General features: G+C 36.5%; 1 protein-coding gene and 1 pseudogene across 2 annotated transcripts in view; one reads left to right on the top strand and one right to left on the bottom strand.

The window, feature by feature from the left end:
- Nucleotides 1-16,666, bottom strand: part of GALNT13 (polypeptide N-acetylgalactosaminyltransferase 13) — a 1,108,472-nt gene that overhangs the window by 676,745 nt on the left and 415,061 nt on the right. The gene's annotated exons all lie outside the window — the stretch shown is intronic.
- On the top strand, nucleotides 9,313-15,947 carry LOC117979388 (dnaJ homolog subfamily A member 1-like; annotated as a pseudogene).

Below are 16,666 nucleotides of genomic sequence, written 5' to 3'. Positions count from 1 at the left end.
AAGTGTGGAGAGCACCTCAGTGGTAAGCACTGGAATCAGCTCTCTCCAGCCACAAGACTGCAGCAAGAAGAGTTGCTCAAGCCAAGACTTAATCTGGAATTTGCAGCCAGAGACAGATTTGTGACTTGGAACCAGCCTACATATGCCATTGCTGGGTGCCCTGGACTGCTCCCTTGGTCAACCAGGGTAGAATGCCCCACCAGTCTTGAGGAGCAAGAGCCAGACAGACTCTAGTCCTGCTCACCTGAATTGGGAGTATGGTCCAACCCATCCTTCTCTTGCATCTGTGTGCAGTGAACCTCTCTCCACCTCACACCCAGGCATATTCCCAGGCATTTGGATCACCCACTCACTTGATTAGTAAGTTTTTGCTCTTTTTCTGTGCAGAGATTTTGGGGCACTGGAGTCCTCTCCGCTTTATGCCTAGACATATTTCCAGGCATTCAGCACACACCTGCTCACCTGGATTATCAGCCTGAGGTGCCCCTCCTTTTTCCTACAAAATCTTTTTTGTAGCAGTAATAACTTCCCTTCTCACAGAGGGACACATTTCCAGGCAATCGAAGTAAACACTCACCTGGATTGGGAGACTGAGCCACCCTAGATTAGCAGACTACACAATCCCCTTTGCAGAAATCTTGGTGCAAAGGTAAACTTTTTGCTCCACACCTGGATATATCTCCAGGTTTTTGGTATACCTACCTTCCTGGAATAGGAGCCTGAGGTACCATTTCCTTCCCATGCAAAGGACTTGGTGCAGTGGCACTTCTTCTGCTCCACACCTGGATGTAACTCCAAGCATTTAGCACAGTCACTCTCACATATTAGGTATTTGAGCTGCCCTGACCTTCCTATACAAAGATCTTGTTGTGGTGGCAGTTTCTCTGCTCCTTCCCTGGGCATATCACCCACCTTGAGACACATCTGCCCCCCAACCAGATTAGGAACTTAAGTACTTTCTCCCATCCCTTGTAAAGCCCATGTAACAGCAGTTTTTCCAATCATTGCTGGGGCATATTTCCATGTATTAGGCACATCTACTTGCATGGATTAGGAGCCTGAGCCACCTTTCCTTTCAGTTGCAGAGATGTTAGTGCAGTGGTGTTCTTTCTGCTTGACACCCAGACATATCTCCAGGTGTCTGGATCACCAACTCTTCTAGATTAGAAGTTTAGGCCACCCCCTTCCCATGCAGAGAACTTAGGGCAATGTGGGTCTTCCAATTCCATGCCTAGGCACACCTCTAGGTGCTTGATGGCTATCCACAAGACCACACCTCAAAGATGATGCCTATGCCTACCATTTGGGAACCTGTAGGTGGGTCTGCCCAGCTCTGCCCCAGTCATCTTGGTCCTTCCCTCCAGGGCTGAGCACGGAGCTCAGACTACTGTGCATTATACAGATCAGCCCATTGTCTGAGACAATAGAAAATTTCTCCCAGTAAACAAGGAATAAGTATACATACCTATGTGTATCAGCTGTGACTGATGATGTAGATGGGTATATACTTGATCCTTGATGCAAATGAATATATACTTGATCCTTGTTTACTTGGAGAAGTTCTCTGGCTCTTACCCATGAGCACCACCCACTGGCCTCGAGGAGAAACAGCATAACACAATAGGAAATCTTTCAACACCAGTGCATAGCACTGGGTAGCAAGATAAGCTTCCTGATACCAATATCACTTCAGCCTCATAGGTGCCAGTGAACCTGCTCATATGCCTAGAACATGACTACTACAACCAGAATTTAGAAAAGGCACTATAAAAGGGCTATCTATAACCAAGGAACTTAAAAACAGACTCTTGGTCACTGAAAGCAACCAGACCAAAGTCAAAGGACCGTAGACAACATACATTATAGCCACCTCCACAATGAGGGGTAGGGTGGGAAATTTCATCCAAATGAAATATAACTCAAAAAATAAGGGGAGATAAATTATCCAGAGGAGAAAAAGCCGGGGTGGGGGTGGGGGGGTGGGAACTCTAAAAGTAGGAAAAAACCAAAGTGTCACACTGCCCTCAAGGCACTACATTAACTCTCCAGCAATGGATCTTAACCAAAATGAAATGTTTGAAATACCACATAAAAAACTCAAAATGTTCATTTTAAAGAAGCTAAATGAGATCAAAGAGAAAGCTGAAAAGCAACACAAATAGATCACAATAGCAATTCAGAATATAAAGAAGAGATTGACATCATTACAAAAAGACTAAACAGAACTAGAAATGAAAAATCCATTAAAGGAATTACAAAATACAATTGAAATATTTAACAATAGGCTAAATTGAGTGAAAGAATTTCAGAGCTGAAAGAGAGGCATTTTGAATTAACTCAGACAAAAATGAATAAGAATTTTAAAAACTGAGCAAATCCTTTGAGAAATATGGGACTGTGTAAAGTGTTCAAACTTATGAGTTATACGTATTCCAGAGGGAGAGGAAGAAAAAAGCAAAAAAGTATGGAAGATATATTTTAGAAAATAATTCAGGAAAAATCTCTTGGCTTTTGGAAATATTTAAATATTCAGACACAAGAAGCTCAGAGAACTCCTAAAAGATACAATCCAAGAAGAACCACACCAAGGCATATGATAATCAAACTATCCAAAGTCAACAGGAAGGAAAAAATGCTAAGAGTGGCAATAGAGAAGCATCATCTGTAAAGGAAATTCTATCAGACTAATAACAGATTTATCAGCAGAAACTCTGTAAGCCAGAAGAGCTTAGGAGGTCATTTTTAGCACTGGGGTGGGGGAGGGGGAAGCTAGCCAACAGCTTTGTATCCTGCCACACTAACCTTCATAAATGAAAAATAAATAAAGTCTTTTCCAGACAAACAAAAGCTAAGGGCATTTGTCACTACTTGACTGGCTCAGAGAGGTTGTAAAGATGGAAATGAAGGGATAGTATTCACCATCATAAAATAACACTTAAGTACAAAAATTACAAATCCTAGAAAACATTACATACAACTGAAATGCCAAAACAGCTAGCTAACAACACTATGACAAGAACAAAATCCCACATAATAATATTAACCTGGAATGTAAATGGCCTCAATACTCCTAACAAATACAGAGTGGCAAGTTGGGTTAAAAAATAAGTCTCCACCATTTGCTGTATACAAGAGACAGGCGTAATGACTAAAGACAGCTACAGATTCAAAGTAAAAGGATAGAAAATATATATATAACACAAACGAAGAACAGAAATGAGCCAGAGTAGCCACCCTTACATTAGATAAAACAGATTTTATTTTTTATTTATTTTATTTAGATGGAGTCTTGCTCTGTCACAAAGGCTGGAGTGCAGTGGCGCGATCTCGGCTCACTGTAAGCTCCGCCTCCTGGGTTCACACCATTTTCCTGCCTCAGCCTCCCGAGTAGTTGGGACTACAGGTGCCCGCCACCATGCCCAGCTAATTTTTTGTATTTTTAGTAGAGATGGGGTTTCACCGTGTGTTAGCCAGGCTGGTCTCAATCTCCTGACCTCATGATCTGTCCCCCTTGGCCTCCCAAAGTGCTGGGATTACAGGCGTGAGCCACTGTGCCTGTCCCAGATTTTAAATAATAGTAAAAACACACCAAAGAATGCATTATATAATGATAAACGTTTCAATAGAACAAGAAGATTTAACTATTGTAAATATGTATGCATCTAATACTGGGGCACCCAGATTCAAAAAACAAATACTGCTAGACCTAAGAAAACAAACTGATAGCAATACAATAATAGTACAGGACTTCAACACCCCAGTGACATCACTACACAGATCATCAAGGCCGAAAATCAACAGTGACATTCTGGATGTAAACTGGACTATAGAGCAAATGTACCTATAAGACCTTTATGCAACACTGCATCCAATGACCACAGAATATACGTTCTTTTCATCTGTGCATGGAACATTCTCCAAAATTAACCGTATACTTGGCCATAAAGCAAGTCTTAATCAATTCAGAAAACTCAAAATTATAACAAATAATTTCTTGGACTCAGTTGTTGGTGTTTTGAATGGATAAACAAAATTGAATATTAAAGACTTAAAAGTAAGACCTGAAACTATAAAAATCATAGAAGAAAAACTAGGAAAAACTCTTCTGGGCATTAACCTAGACAAAAAATTTATGATGACACCCTACAAGCAAATGCAACAAAAACAAAAATAGACAAATGGGATTTAATTAAACCAAAAAGTGTCTGCACAGCAAAAGAAATTATCAACAGAGTAAATAGACCACTTAAATAATCAGAGAAAATATTTGCAAACTATACATTTGACAAGGAACTAATATCCAGAATCCACAAGGAACTGAAACAACTAAACAGGGAAAAAAAAAAAACCATTAAAAAGTGAGCAAAGAACATGAACTACACTATTTTCAAAGGAAGACATACAAGTGGCTAACAAACATATAAAAATATGCTCAACATCAGTAATGATCAGATAAATGCAAATTAAGTCCACAATGAAATATCATGTAAAGCCATTCAAAATGGCTATTGCTAAACTGTAAAAAGACAGCATATGTTGTTATGGATGTGGAGTAAAGGGAACATTCACATACTGTTCGTGGGAATGTAAATAAGTTCAACTTCTATGGAAAACAGTACAGAGATTTTTTGTAGAACTAAAAATATAACTCCTATTTGACCCAGCAAACCTATGAGTGTGTATGCACCTAAAAGAAGAGAAATAATTATATTAAAAGGCATCTGCACTCATACATTCATTGCAGTACAACTTACAATAGTGAAGTCATTAAGCCAACTAAGTGTCTATCAAAGATTGATTGGATAAAGAAAATATTGTATCTATACACCATGGAATACTCCCCAGCCATAAAAAGAATAAAATCATGTCCTTTGCAGCAACATGGATAGAGCTAGAGGCCATTACTCTAAGCAAAATAATGCAGAAACAGAAAACCAAATACCTCATGTTCTCACTTATAAGTGGATGCAAAACAATGGGTATACATGGATAGATAGATAAATAGTTAGAAAAATAGACACTAGGGACTCCAAAGTAATAGATATGGGGTGAGTTTTGAAAAATTACCTTTTGGATACAATGTTCAAAATTTGGTTAACGAATGTACCAGAAGCCCAATCCCCATCAGTACACAATATACCTATGTAAAAAAGCCTGCACATGTATCCCATAAATCTAAACTACATTTAGAAAACAGTAAGAGAAATTTAACAATAAAGTAAATAAAAAAGTGAAAAGAAATAAGAAAACTCCAATAATGGACTCTAAAGAAATGGAGTTCTATGAAGTGGCAGACAAAGAATTAAGAATAATCCTCTTAAATAAGTTTAATTAACTTCAAGAATACATGTAAAAATAATAAAATATTAAGTGAAATTTGAAAGTAATAAATGAACAAAATGAGAACACTAACAAAGAAATTTTAAACATTAAAAAAACTAACAAATAGAAATCCTAGAGATAAAGAATATAATGGATGTAAGAAAAAGTGCAATAGAAAGCTTCAACAGGCTTGATCAGACAGAGAAAAGAATTAGTAAGTTAGAAGACAGAATATCTGAAATTAACCAGTAAAATAAGCCAAGAAAAAAATAAGAATGAAGAAAGTCTGTGAAAATTACTGAACATCATCAAGAGGCCTAATCCATGCATAATAGAATTTTAAGAAGGAGAAGATGGATAAAAGGGCCAGAAAACATGTTTAAAGAAATAATAGCTAAAATTTTCCCAAATCTAAGTAACAATGCCAACAACTATGCGCAAGAATCCCCAAATTCTCCAGTTAAATTCAACCAAAAGAGGAGATTGTCATGGGACGTAATAATCAAACTATCAAACGTCAAAGACATAGAAAAAAGTTATGAAAATAGCAAGAGATAAGGAACATATCACATAGAAAACAGTCCCAATATGGCTATAAGAGAATGGTTCAGCAGAAACCTCAGAGCCCAGGCAAGACTGAAGTAATATATTCAAACTGCTAAAGGAAAAAAAAAAAAACACATGCCAACCAAGAATATTTTATCCAACAAAGTTGTCTTTCAGAAATAAGACAAAAATAAAGACGTCCAGATAAACAAAAGCTAAGTGTATTAGTCTGTTCTCATGCTGCTAATAAAGACATAACTGAGATTGGATAATTTATAAAGTAAAGTGGTTTAATTGACTCACAGTTCCACACGCTTGGGGAGGCCTCACAATTACGGCAGAAGGTAAAGGAGGAGCAAAGTCACATCTTACGTGGTGGCAATCAAGAGAATTTGTGAAGGGGGACTCCCATTTATAAAACCATCAGCTCTCATGAGACTTACTGACTACAATTAGAACAATATGGAGGAAACCGCCCCTGTGATTCAATTATCTCTATTTGGCCCCACCCTGGACATGAGGGGATTATTACAATTCAAGGTGAGATTTGGATGAGGACACAGCCTAACCATATCATTCTGCCCCTGACTCCTCCCAAATTTCATGTCCCTTTTCATATTTAAAAACACAATCATGCCTTCCCAACAGTCCCCCAAAGTCTTATCTCATTTCAACATTAACTCAAAAGTCCACAGTCCAAAGTCTCATCTGACACGAGGCAAGTCCCTTCTGCCTATGAGCCTGTAAAATCAAAAGCAAGTTACTTACTTCCTAGATACAATTGGGGTACAGGCATTGGGTAATTACACATGTTTCAAATAGGAGAAATTGGCCAAAATGAAGGGGCTACAGGTCCCATGCAAGTCCAAAATCCAATAGGGCAGTCATTACACCTTACAGTTCCAAAATGATCTACTTTGACTCTATGTCTCACATCCAGGTCACGCTGGTGCAAGAGTTGGGCTCCCATGGGCTTAGGCAGTGCCACCCCTGTGGCTTTGCAGAGTACAGTCCCCTCCCAGCTGCTTTCACAGGCTGGCGTTGTCTGCAGCTTTTCCAGGTGCAGTGAAAGCTGTCAGTGGCTCTACCATTCTGGGGTCTGGAGGACAGTGGCCCTCTTCTCACAGCTCCACTAGGCAGTGCACCAATGGGGACCCTGTGTGGGGGCTCCCACCCCACTTTCCCTTCTGCACTGCCCTCACAAAGATTTTTCATGAGGACTCCGTCCCCGCAGCACATCTCTGCCTGGACATCCAGGCATTTCCATACATCTTCTGCACGCTAGGTGGAGTTTTCCAAACCTCAATTCTTGACTTCTGTGCACCTGCAGGCCCAACACCAGGTGTAATCTGCCAAGGCATGGGTCTTGCACCTGCACCCTCTGAAGCAATGGCCTGAGCCATACTTGGCCCCTTTTTGCTATGGCTGGATGTGAGGCAGTTGGGATTCAGGGCACCAAGTCCCTGGGCTGCACACAGCAGGGGGCCCTGGGCCTAGCCCACAAAACCATTTATTACTTCAAGGCCTCTGGACCTATGATGGGAGGGGCTACAGGTGAAGGTCTCTGACATGGCCTGGAGACATTTTCCCCATTGTCATGGTGATTAACATTTGGCTCTTCCTTACTTATGCCAATTTCTGCAGCCAGCTTGAATTTCTCCCCTGAAAATGGGGTTTTCTTTTCTATCACATCGTCAGGCTGCAAATTTTTCCAACTTTCATCTTTTATGCTCTGCTTTTTTTTTTGGAGATGGAGTTTTGCTCTTGTAGCCCAGGCTGTAGTGCAATGGTGCAATCTTGGCTCACTGCAACCTCCACCTCCCAGATTCCAGCAATTCTCCTGCCTCAGCCTCCTGAGTAGTTGGGATTACAGGCATGTGCCAACATGCCTGGCTAATTTTGTATTTTTATTAGAAATGGGGTTTCTCCATGTTGGTCAGGCTAGTCTTGAACTCCTAATCTCAGTTGATCTGCCCTCCTTGGCCTCCCAAAGTGCTGGGATTACAGGTGTGAGCCACCATGCCCAGCCTCTGCTTTTTTTGAATGATCTGCTGCTCAGAAATTTCTCCCACCAGATACCCTAAATCATCTCTCTCAAGTTCAAAGTCCCACAGACTTGTAGGGCATGGGAAAAATGCCACCGATCTCTACGCACAGCAACAGTGACCTTTACTTCAGTTCCCAACAAGTTCCTCATCTCCATCTGAGAACACCTCAGCCTGGACTTCATTGTCCATATCACTATCAGCATTTTGGTCAAAGGCATTCAACAAGTCTGTAGGAAGTTCCAAACTTTCCCACATCTTCCTCTGTTCTTCTGAGCCCTCCAAGTCTCTAGGAAGTTCCAAACTTTCCCATATCTTCCTCTGTTCTTCTGAGCCCTCCAAGTCTCTAGGAAGTTCCAAACTTTCCCACATCTTCCTCTCCTCTTCTGAGCCCTCCAAGTCTCTAGAAAGCTCTAAACTTTCCCACATTTTCCTACCTTCTTCTAAGCCCTCTGATGTATTCCAACCTCTTCCTGTTACCCAATTCCAAAGTCTCTTCCCCATTTTTGGGTATCCTTATAGCAGTACCCCACTAGTTCCTGGTACCAATTTACTGTATTAGTCTGTTCTCATGCTGCTAATAAAGACATATGAGGGACTGGGTAATTTATAAAGGAAAGAGATTTAGTTGACTCACAGTTCCACATGGCTGGGGAGGCCTCACAATCATGGCAGAAGGCAAAGGAGGAGCAAAATCACGTCTTACATGGTGGCAGGCAAGAGAGCTTGGGCAGGGAAACTCCCATTTATAAAACAATCAGATCTCATAAGACTTATTCACTATCATGACAACAGTATGGGGAAAACTGCCCCCATGATTCAATTATCTCCACCTGGCCCTGCTCTTGACACATGGGGATTATTACAATTCAAGGTGAGATTTGGGTGAAGACACAGCCAAATCATATCACTAAGATAGTTCACTAACACTAGGCCTGACCTACCGGAATGACTAGAGGACCTTCTTTAAAATGCACCAAGACCACTAATTATTAACTTAAACATACAAAAGCATAAAAATTCATGGTAGAAGAAATACAGAATCATATTCAATATACTCTGATATGGTGATGTTTAAACCAGTTTTATCTCAGTATGATAATTAATAAAAATACACCAAAACAACAATAGGTAAAATTTAATTTTCAAGGAATACAAATTATATAATAATTTAAATTTTGACATCAAAAACATAAAATGTGGGCATAATAAAAGTGTAGAGTTTTGTAACTCTACAAAAGCAAATGCAATCAAAGTTAAATTGTTATCAGCTTAAAATAGTTTGTTATAATTATGTTTTATGTAAGTCTTATAACAAAAAGACAAATATCTATACTAGATTTTTAAAATATAAATATAAACAATTCACTACAGAAAACCATTAAGTCACAAATGATGATGGCAATAGAGGAAGAAAAAATGTATATAAAACACAAGCAGAAGACAAAAGACAAGGGCTTCAGTTCACTGGGCCGAACTTTCCAGAACACTCAGTGAGATGTAGAGAAGTGGAAACTGCCCGAGCTTCAAAAAGTTACTACAGTCCTTTCCGCTTTCTCACACTGGCCTCATCCTACTCACTAGCTGTAGAAAATGGTGAAATAAACCAGTTTCCATGATTTTTGGAGGGTCAAACAAAGTACCACTAAGGAAGAACTGAAAAAGGCTTATAGGAAACTGGCCTTGAAGTACCACCCTGATAAAAATCCAAATGGAGAGAAGTTTAAACAGATTTCTCAAGTTTAAAAAGTTATTTCTGATGCCACAAAAAGGGAATTGTATAACAAAGGAAGATAACAGGTAAATAAGAGGGCTGAGCAAGTGGCAGTTCTGGGTCCCCTATGGACATCTTCAATATAATTATTTATGGAGGAAGAAGAATGCAGAGAGAAAAGAGGAGTAACATTGTTGTGCATCAGCTCTCAAAAACCTTTAAAAATGTATGTGATGGTACAACAAGAAAATTGGTACTTCACAAGAATGTAATTTGTGACTAATGTGAAGACAGAAGTGGGGAAAAAAAGAGGAGAGAAGTATAGTGTTGTCCCAGTTGCCAAGTTACTGGACTGTAAATGAGAATTCATGCAATAGGGCCTGGGATGGTTCAGCATACTTAGTCTCTATGCATGCATGGAGTGCCACGGTCATGGAGAATGAATCAGTCCTAAAGACAGATGTAAACACTGAAATGGAAGAAGGATAGTTTGAGGGGAAAAGATTCTAGAAGTTCATGTTGACAAAGACATGAAATATGGCCAGAAGATAACATTTCATGGTGAAAGAGACAAAGAACCAGGATTGGAGCCAGGAGATATTATCATTGAGTTAGATGAAAAGGACCATGCTGTTTTTACTTGACAAGAAGACTAGTTTATGTCTATGGACAGACAGCTGGTTAAAATGTTGTGTGGTTTCCAAAAACCAATATCCACTCTTGACTACTGAACTATAGTCATCACCTCTCACCCAGGTCACATTGTCAAATATGGAGATATCAAATGTGTGCTAAATGAAGTCATGCCAGTTTTTCATAGACCATATGAAAAGCATCACCTAATCATCAAATTCAAGGTAAACTTTCCTGAGAATGGTTTTCTGTCTCATGATAAGCTCTCTTAGTTGGGTAAACTCCTACCTGACAGGAAGGAAATAGAAGAGATTGATGAAATGGATCAAGTTAGAACTAGTGTACTTTGATTCAAATCAGGAAAAACAGCACTATTACAATGGAGAAACATGTGAGGATGATAAACATCATCCCAGAGGTGGTGTTCACTGCCAAACTTCATAAACGGACCAGTGAGTAACACTCACTCCTGGCATTTGATGAGCAGTAGTGAGTGAATGAAGGATTGTAATCATAATGTGTTCACTACCTGCTATTGTTTTTGTTTTAGTACTCAATTATAATAATGTTTTTAAAATTAAATAATAAGTAAACAAATATAAAAGCTCAAAAAAGCAGAAAATAAATTACAAAATGGTAGTAGTAGGTTCTTACCTATCACTAATTACTTTGAATGTAAATGAATTAAATTGTCCAATAAAAAGACATAGAATTACTGACTTGATTTAAAAAACAAGACCCAGCTCTATGCTACCCAGATAGACTCAACTCACATTTAAGGCCACACATAGACTGAAAGTGAGGGGATGAAAAATAATATTCTATGCAAATGAAAACCAAAAGAGAGAGACCAAGGTTAGCTATACTTAAAGTAGGCTTTAAATCAAAAACAGTAAAAAAAGATAAAGAAGGTTATTACATAATGTTTAAGGATAAATCTATCAAGAAGATATAACAAGTGTAAATACATAATACACCCAACGTTGGAACACCTAAATATGTACGGGAAATCTTAAAGGATCTGAAGGGAGATATCAAATGCAATACAATCAGAGTGAGGATTTCAGTTCCCTACTTTCAACAATGGACAAATCATTCAGACAGAAAATAAATATGAAAACATTAGCTTTGAAATATCCTTAGACCAAACGGATGTAATAGACATATACAGAACATTCCATTTAACAGAATACATGTTCTTTGAAAGGGAACATGGAACATTCTCCAGGATAGATTACATGTTAGGCTACAAAACAAGTCTGAACAGATTGAAGAAATTGAAAACATACCAAATATTTTTTCTAATCCAAGTGTATGCAATTATAAATCAAAAACAGAAGAAATCTTGGAAAATTCACAAATATGTGGAAATTAAACAACATATTCTTGAATAATCAATGGGTCAAGAAGAAATCAAAAGGGACATTTTTAAAAACTTAAGACAAACAATAATGGAAGCACAACATACCAAAACTTATGGGATACAACAAAAACAGTTCTATATTTAAAAATCTCAAATGAATAACTTAATGTTACACCTCAAATAAAAGAAAAAAGAAGAAAAAATTAAGCCCGAAGTTAGAAGAAATAAGAAAATAAATGTTAGAAAAGAAATAAATCAAATAGAGACTAGAAAAACAATAGAAGAAAATCTATGAAATCAATAAGTTTTTTGAGAAGATAAACATAGTCAATGAAACTTCACCTAGACTAACAAAAAAGAGAGTCAATTCAAATAACTAAAGTCAGAAAAAAGAGAAAAATTACAACTGATAGTATAGCTATATAAGAATCATAAGAGATTACTTTGAATAATTGTATGCCAACCAATAAATAAATTAGAAGAAATGGATAAATTCGTAGATACATACAACTTATTCAGTCTGAATCATGAAGAAATAGAAAATATATAAAAAATAACCATTAAAGGGAGAATCAGTAATAAAGTCTCCCATGAAGTAAATGTTCAGGATCTGATGGCTTTGCTTATTTCTACCACTTAAAGGAGAACTAATATAAATCCATCTCAAACTCTTACAAAAATGAGTATTTCCAATTTTTTTTTTATGAGGGTAGAATCATCCTGGTACCAAAGCCAGACAACGACATTATAAGAAAAACAATTACAGGCCAATATCCCAAATGAAAATAAATGCAAAAATCCCGAACAAAATGTTAGCAATATCTAATCAACAGTGTATTAAATGAATCATTTAATCATTTAATATGATCACATAGAATTTATCACAGGGATGCAAGGATGATTCAACATAATCCAAATTTATAAGAATGATATACCTCATTAATAGAATGAAGGGCAAAAACCATATGATCAATCTCATTAGAGGCAGAAAAAGCATTTGACAAAATTCAGCATCCTTTCATGATAAAATCTCCCAATGGATTAGCTATAGAAGGAATGTACCTCAACACAATGAAAGCCATGCATGACAAGCCACAGCTAACATTATACTTAATGATGAAAACAATGGCAACTTTCCCTATAAGATCAGAAACAAGACATGAATGTCTAATTTCACCTCTTCACTATAGTACTGAAAGTGACTATAGCGCTCCTTGCCAGAACAATTAGGTAAGAGAAACAAATAAAATACTTCAAAACGGGAAAAGATTAAGAAAATTGTTCATGTTTGGTGATGACATGATCTTATGTATGAAAACCTAAAGACTCCAAAAAAAACTGTTAGAACTAATAAATGAATATAGTAAAGTTGCAGGATAAAAAAATCAACATATAAAAGTCAGTAGTGTTTCTATGCACTAACAATGAACAATCTGAAACAGAAATGAAGAAATATATTTCATTTACAGCAGCTACTAAGAATAAAAAGTGCTTAGAAATACATTTAACCAAGGATGTGAAGGATTTGCACACTAAAAATTTCAAAGCTTTGATGAAAGAAATTGATGACACAAGTAAATGTAAAGATATTTTATGTTCACAAGTTGGAAGAATTAATATTGTTAAAATGTCACTATTAGCCAGGTGTGGTGGCTCATGCCTGTAATCCCAGCACTTTGGGAGGCTGACATGGGTGGATCACTTGAGCACAGGAGTTCAAGACCAGGCTTGCCAACATATTAAACCCTGTCTCTACTAAAATAACAAAAAATTAGCTGGGTGTGGCGCACAGGCCTGTAATCCCAGCTACTTGGGACACTGAGGCACCAGAATTGCTTGAACCTGGGAGGTGGAGGTTGCAGTGAGCCAAGATCATGCCATTGCACTCCAGCCTGGGTGACAAAGTGAGACTCTGTCTCAGTAGATAAATAAATAAACAAACTGTCCCTATTTCTCAAAGTGATCTACATATTGATGAAAATTCTACCGAAATGTAAATTCATTTTTCACAGAAATGGAAAAATAACTAAAATTTCTATAAAACCACAAAAAAGTACAAATTTCCAAGACAATCTTGCACACCGAAACAAACAAAGCTGGAGGCATTACACTATCTGAATTCAAAATATATTACAAAATGATAGTAATTAAAACGGCATGGTACTGGCATAAGAATAGACACATCCATCAACCAATGGAACAGAATAGAGAGCCAAAAAAAAAACCCCATTTATTTACTGTCAATTGATTTTTGATAAAGGTGTCTAAAACACAATATAGAAAAAAGACAGTCTCTTCAATAAAGGATATGGGGAAATTTGGGTATTCACATGCAAAAGAATAAAATTGAACCCTCATCTCATGCCATATACAAAAGCGACTCAAAATGGGTTAAAAATTGATGTAAAAAGTGAAACTGTAAAACTACTAAAAGAGAAAAAGAACAGGGGAAAACTATACAATAATTGTCTGGACAATGTTTTACATTTGACCATGATAGCTCAGGGAACAAAACCAAAAATAGAGAAATAGGATTATACCACACTTAAAACTTCTGTAGGGTAAAGAAAAAAATTAACAGAATGAAGATGCAGCCTATGAATTGAGAGAAAATATTTGCAAGCCATACATCTAATAAGGAGTTAATATTCAAAATATATATGAAATGCAAACAATTCAATAGAAAGCAAACAAATAACCTGATTAAAAAAATGGGCAAATGATCAGAGCAGATATTTCTTAAAAGAAGACATTCAAATGGCCGACAGATACATTTAAAAAATGTTCGACATCTCTAATCATTGGGGAAATGCATATTAAAACAATGAGGTATGTCCTTACACTTATCAGGATAGCTATTATCAAAAAGATGAAAGATAACAAGTGTAGGGGAGGGTGTGGAGAAAGAGAACCCTACTAGACTATTGTTGGGAATGTAATTTGGTACAACCATTGGTGAACACTGTATGGAGGTTCCTGAAAAAAGTAAAAATACAATTTCACTAGTATATCTAAAGGATTTGAAATCAGTATGTCAAGGAGATGCCTGCACTTCCATGTTTATTGTAGCTTTATTTATAATTGTCAAGTTTTGGAATAAACCTTCATCAGTCAATTAATGGACAAAAACGTAGTATATACACAGAATGAAATTCTATTCAGCCTTTACAAAGAGGGAAATTATATCATTTGAAACAACATATATGAGTGTGGAGGACATTATGCTAAGTAAAATAAGCCAGCTATAGAAAGACAAAGGCCACATGTTCTTGTATGTGGAAGCTAAGAAGCTAACACGGAAGAAAGCAGAACTGTGGTTACCAGAAACCAGCGACTGTGGGGGAGGGTAATAGGTGGATATTGATAAAAGAGTACAGTGTTTCATTTAGACAGGAGAAATAAATAATTTTTGAGGTGATGGTTATGTTAATTAGCTCAATTCAATCATTCCATATTGTATACAAATATTATAGCATCACTTTGTACTCCATAAGTGCATACAATTATAATTTGTCAATAGCTAACAAAAATAAATAAATGTTCTTTAAAAAATACTGTCTAAAAAAGGAAGAGATTCTATATTTGTGACACAAGTGTTTAGTGGGTGAAAGGTATACTGGTTAGGTGAGAAAACAAACAAACAAAAACACCTGGAAAAAAATAGGATAATAGAAAAAAAAGCCTAGAGAACTGGAGCAGATAGTTTACATTTTGGCCAAGGAAGGCCCAGCTGTATTTCCTGAAGATACAGAACTGATAAATTTCACTGAGTATTTTGAAGATACTAGTTTGGAATGGAAAGTCTAGTCAATGGTACATTCTAAAATGGTAAACCTGGAAAGCAGAAAGGATGTTGAAAAACAAAAAAAAGAAAAATGTTTCTCATAATTAAAAGATAAAGGCACTCATGTCCAACATGAGTAGAAATAAAATAAGGTATTTGAAGCAAGTTTCATCTCTTTGCAATCTTAACATGTGATTTAAAAGCAAAAATCCAGTTTCAATCAATTGAACTGATAAAATGTGAGTTACTGGTCTTATTAAGTTCTACTACAAGGATACAAAAGTAAACTGAAATCGATGTCTGATTTTATAAAATAGCTATGGCAACTAGTTCTGTCTCCTTTAAATGGTTCATTTAACAGAGCAAAGCACAACTTATAAGCACTTATATTCCCATATTTATTTGCTTGGTTTATAAATATGTTTTCTTTGTCACCAAAGCATTTTTCTCTTTTTAATCTAAATAAGGTAAAATGCTTATTTTAATAATTGACTTTTCCACAAAAGATATTAAATTGATCATAGTATAGTATTCATAAGTGTGATCTTATACATAATTGCTCTCTGAAGACCATCTTTTTTATTGCATGCTTAAATGCTATTTATTTCCCAATCAAATCAGAGAAGGTAAGAAAGACATAATGTGTACTTACAAGACTTCTTCAATTATACTATATAATCTTATAAGTTATTTTTACCTTACAGATGAAAGACTTTTATAGGAATATATTTTTCCAAGGCTGCTTAATGGCATTATTTGTTGAAAATGTTGCGGAGAATGACAGAAGTAACTTCTTGCAAAATCAATATGGCATAAACATTAATCAGGAATAATCACTTAAGACTACAGAAAATGTCCATTACTTTTTGCCTGGTGAGGAGGGTATGTTCGAGATAAAGATTTGGGTACTTATTTTAATGATATCTTGGAGGACTAGTAAGTATGTTGAAGGAGATATTTTAAATAACCAACCACAATAATGTAGTCTAGTTAAAGAAAAAAATAAAATACACCACAAAAGAAATAATTAACAGAGTGAAGAGACAAACTACAGATTCAGGAAACATTTCTGAAAGCCATGCATCAGATAAGGGGTTAATATACAAAATATATAAGTAACTCAAAACACTCTATAGAAAGAAAACAACATTATTTAAAACTGGACAAAGGACCTGAATAGGTATTTTTCAAAAGAAAACATTCAAGAGGTCAATGGATAAATTAAAAAATGCTCAACATCACTAATCATTAGAGAAATG

The sequence above is a fragment of the Pan paniscus genome, chromosome 13 (genome assembly GCF_029289425.2).
Source record: "Pan paniscus chromosome 13, NHGRI_mPanPan1-v2.0_pri, whole genome shotgun sequence".
NCBI lineage: Eukaryota > Metazoa > Chordata > Mammalia > Primates > Hominidae > Pan > Pan paniscus.
This window is presented reverse-complemented; position numbering and strand designations above follow the sequence as displayed.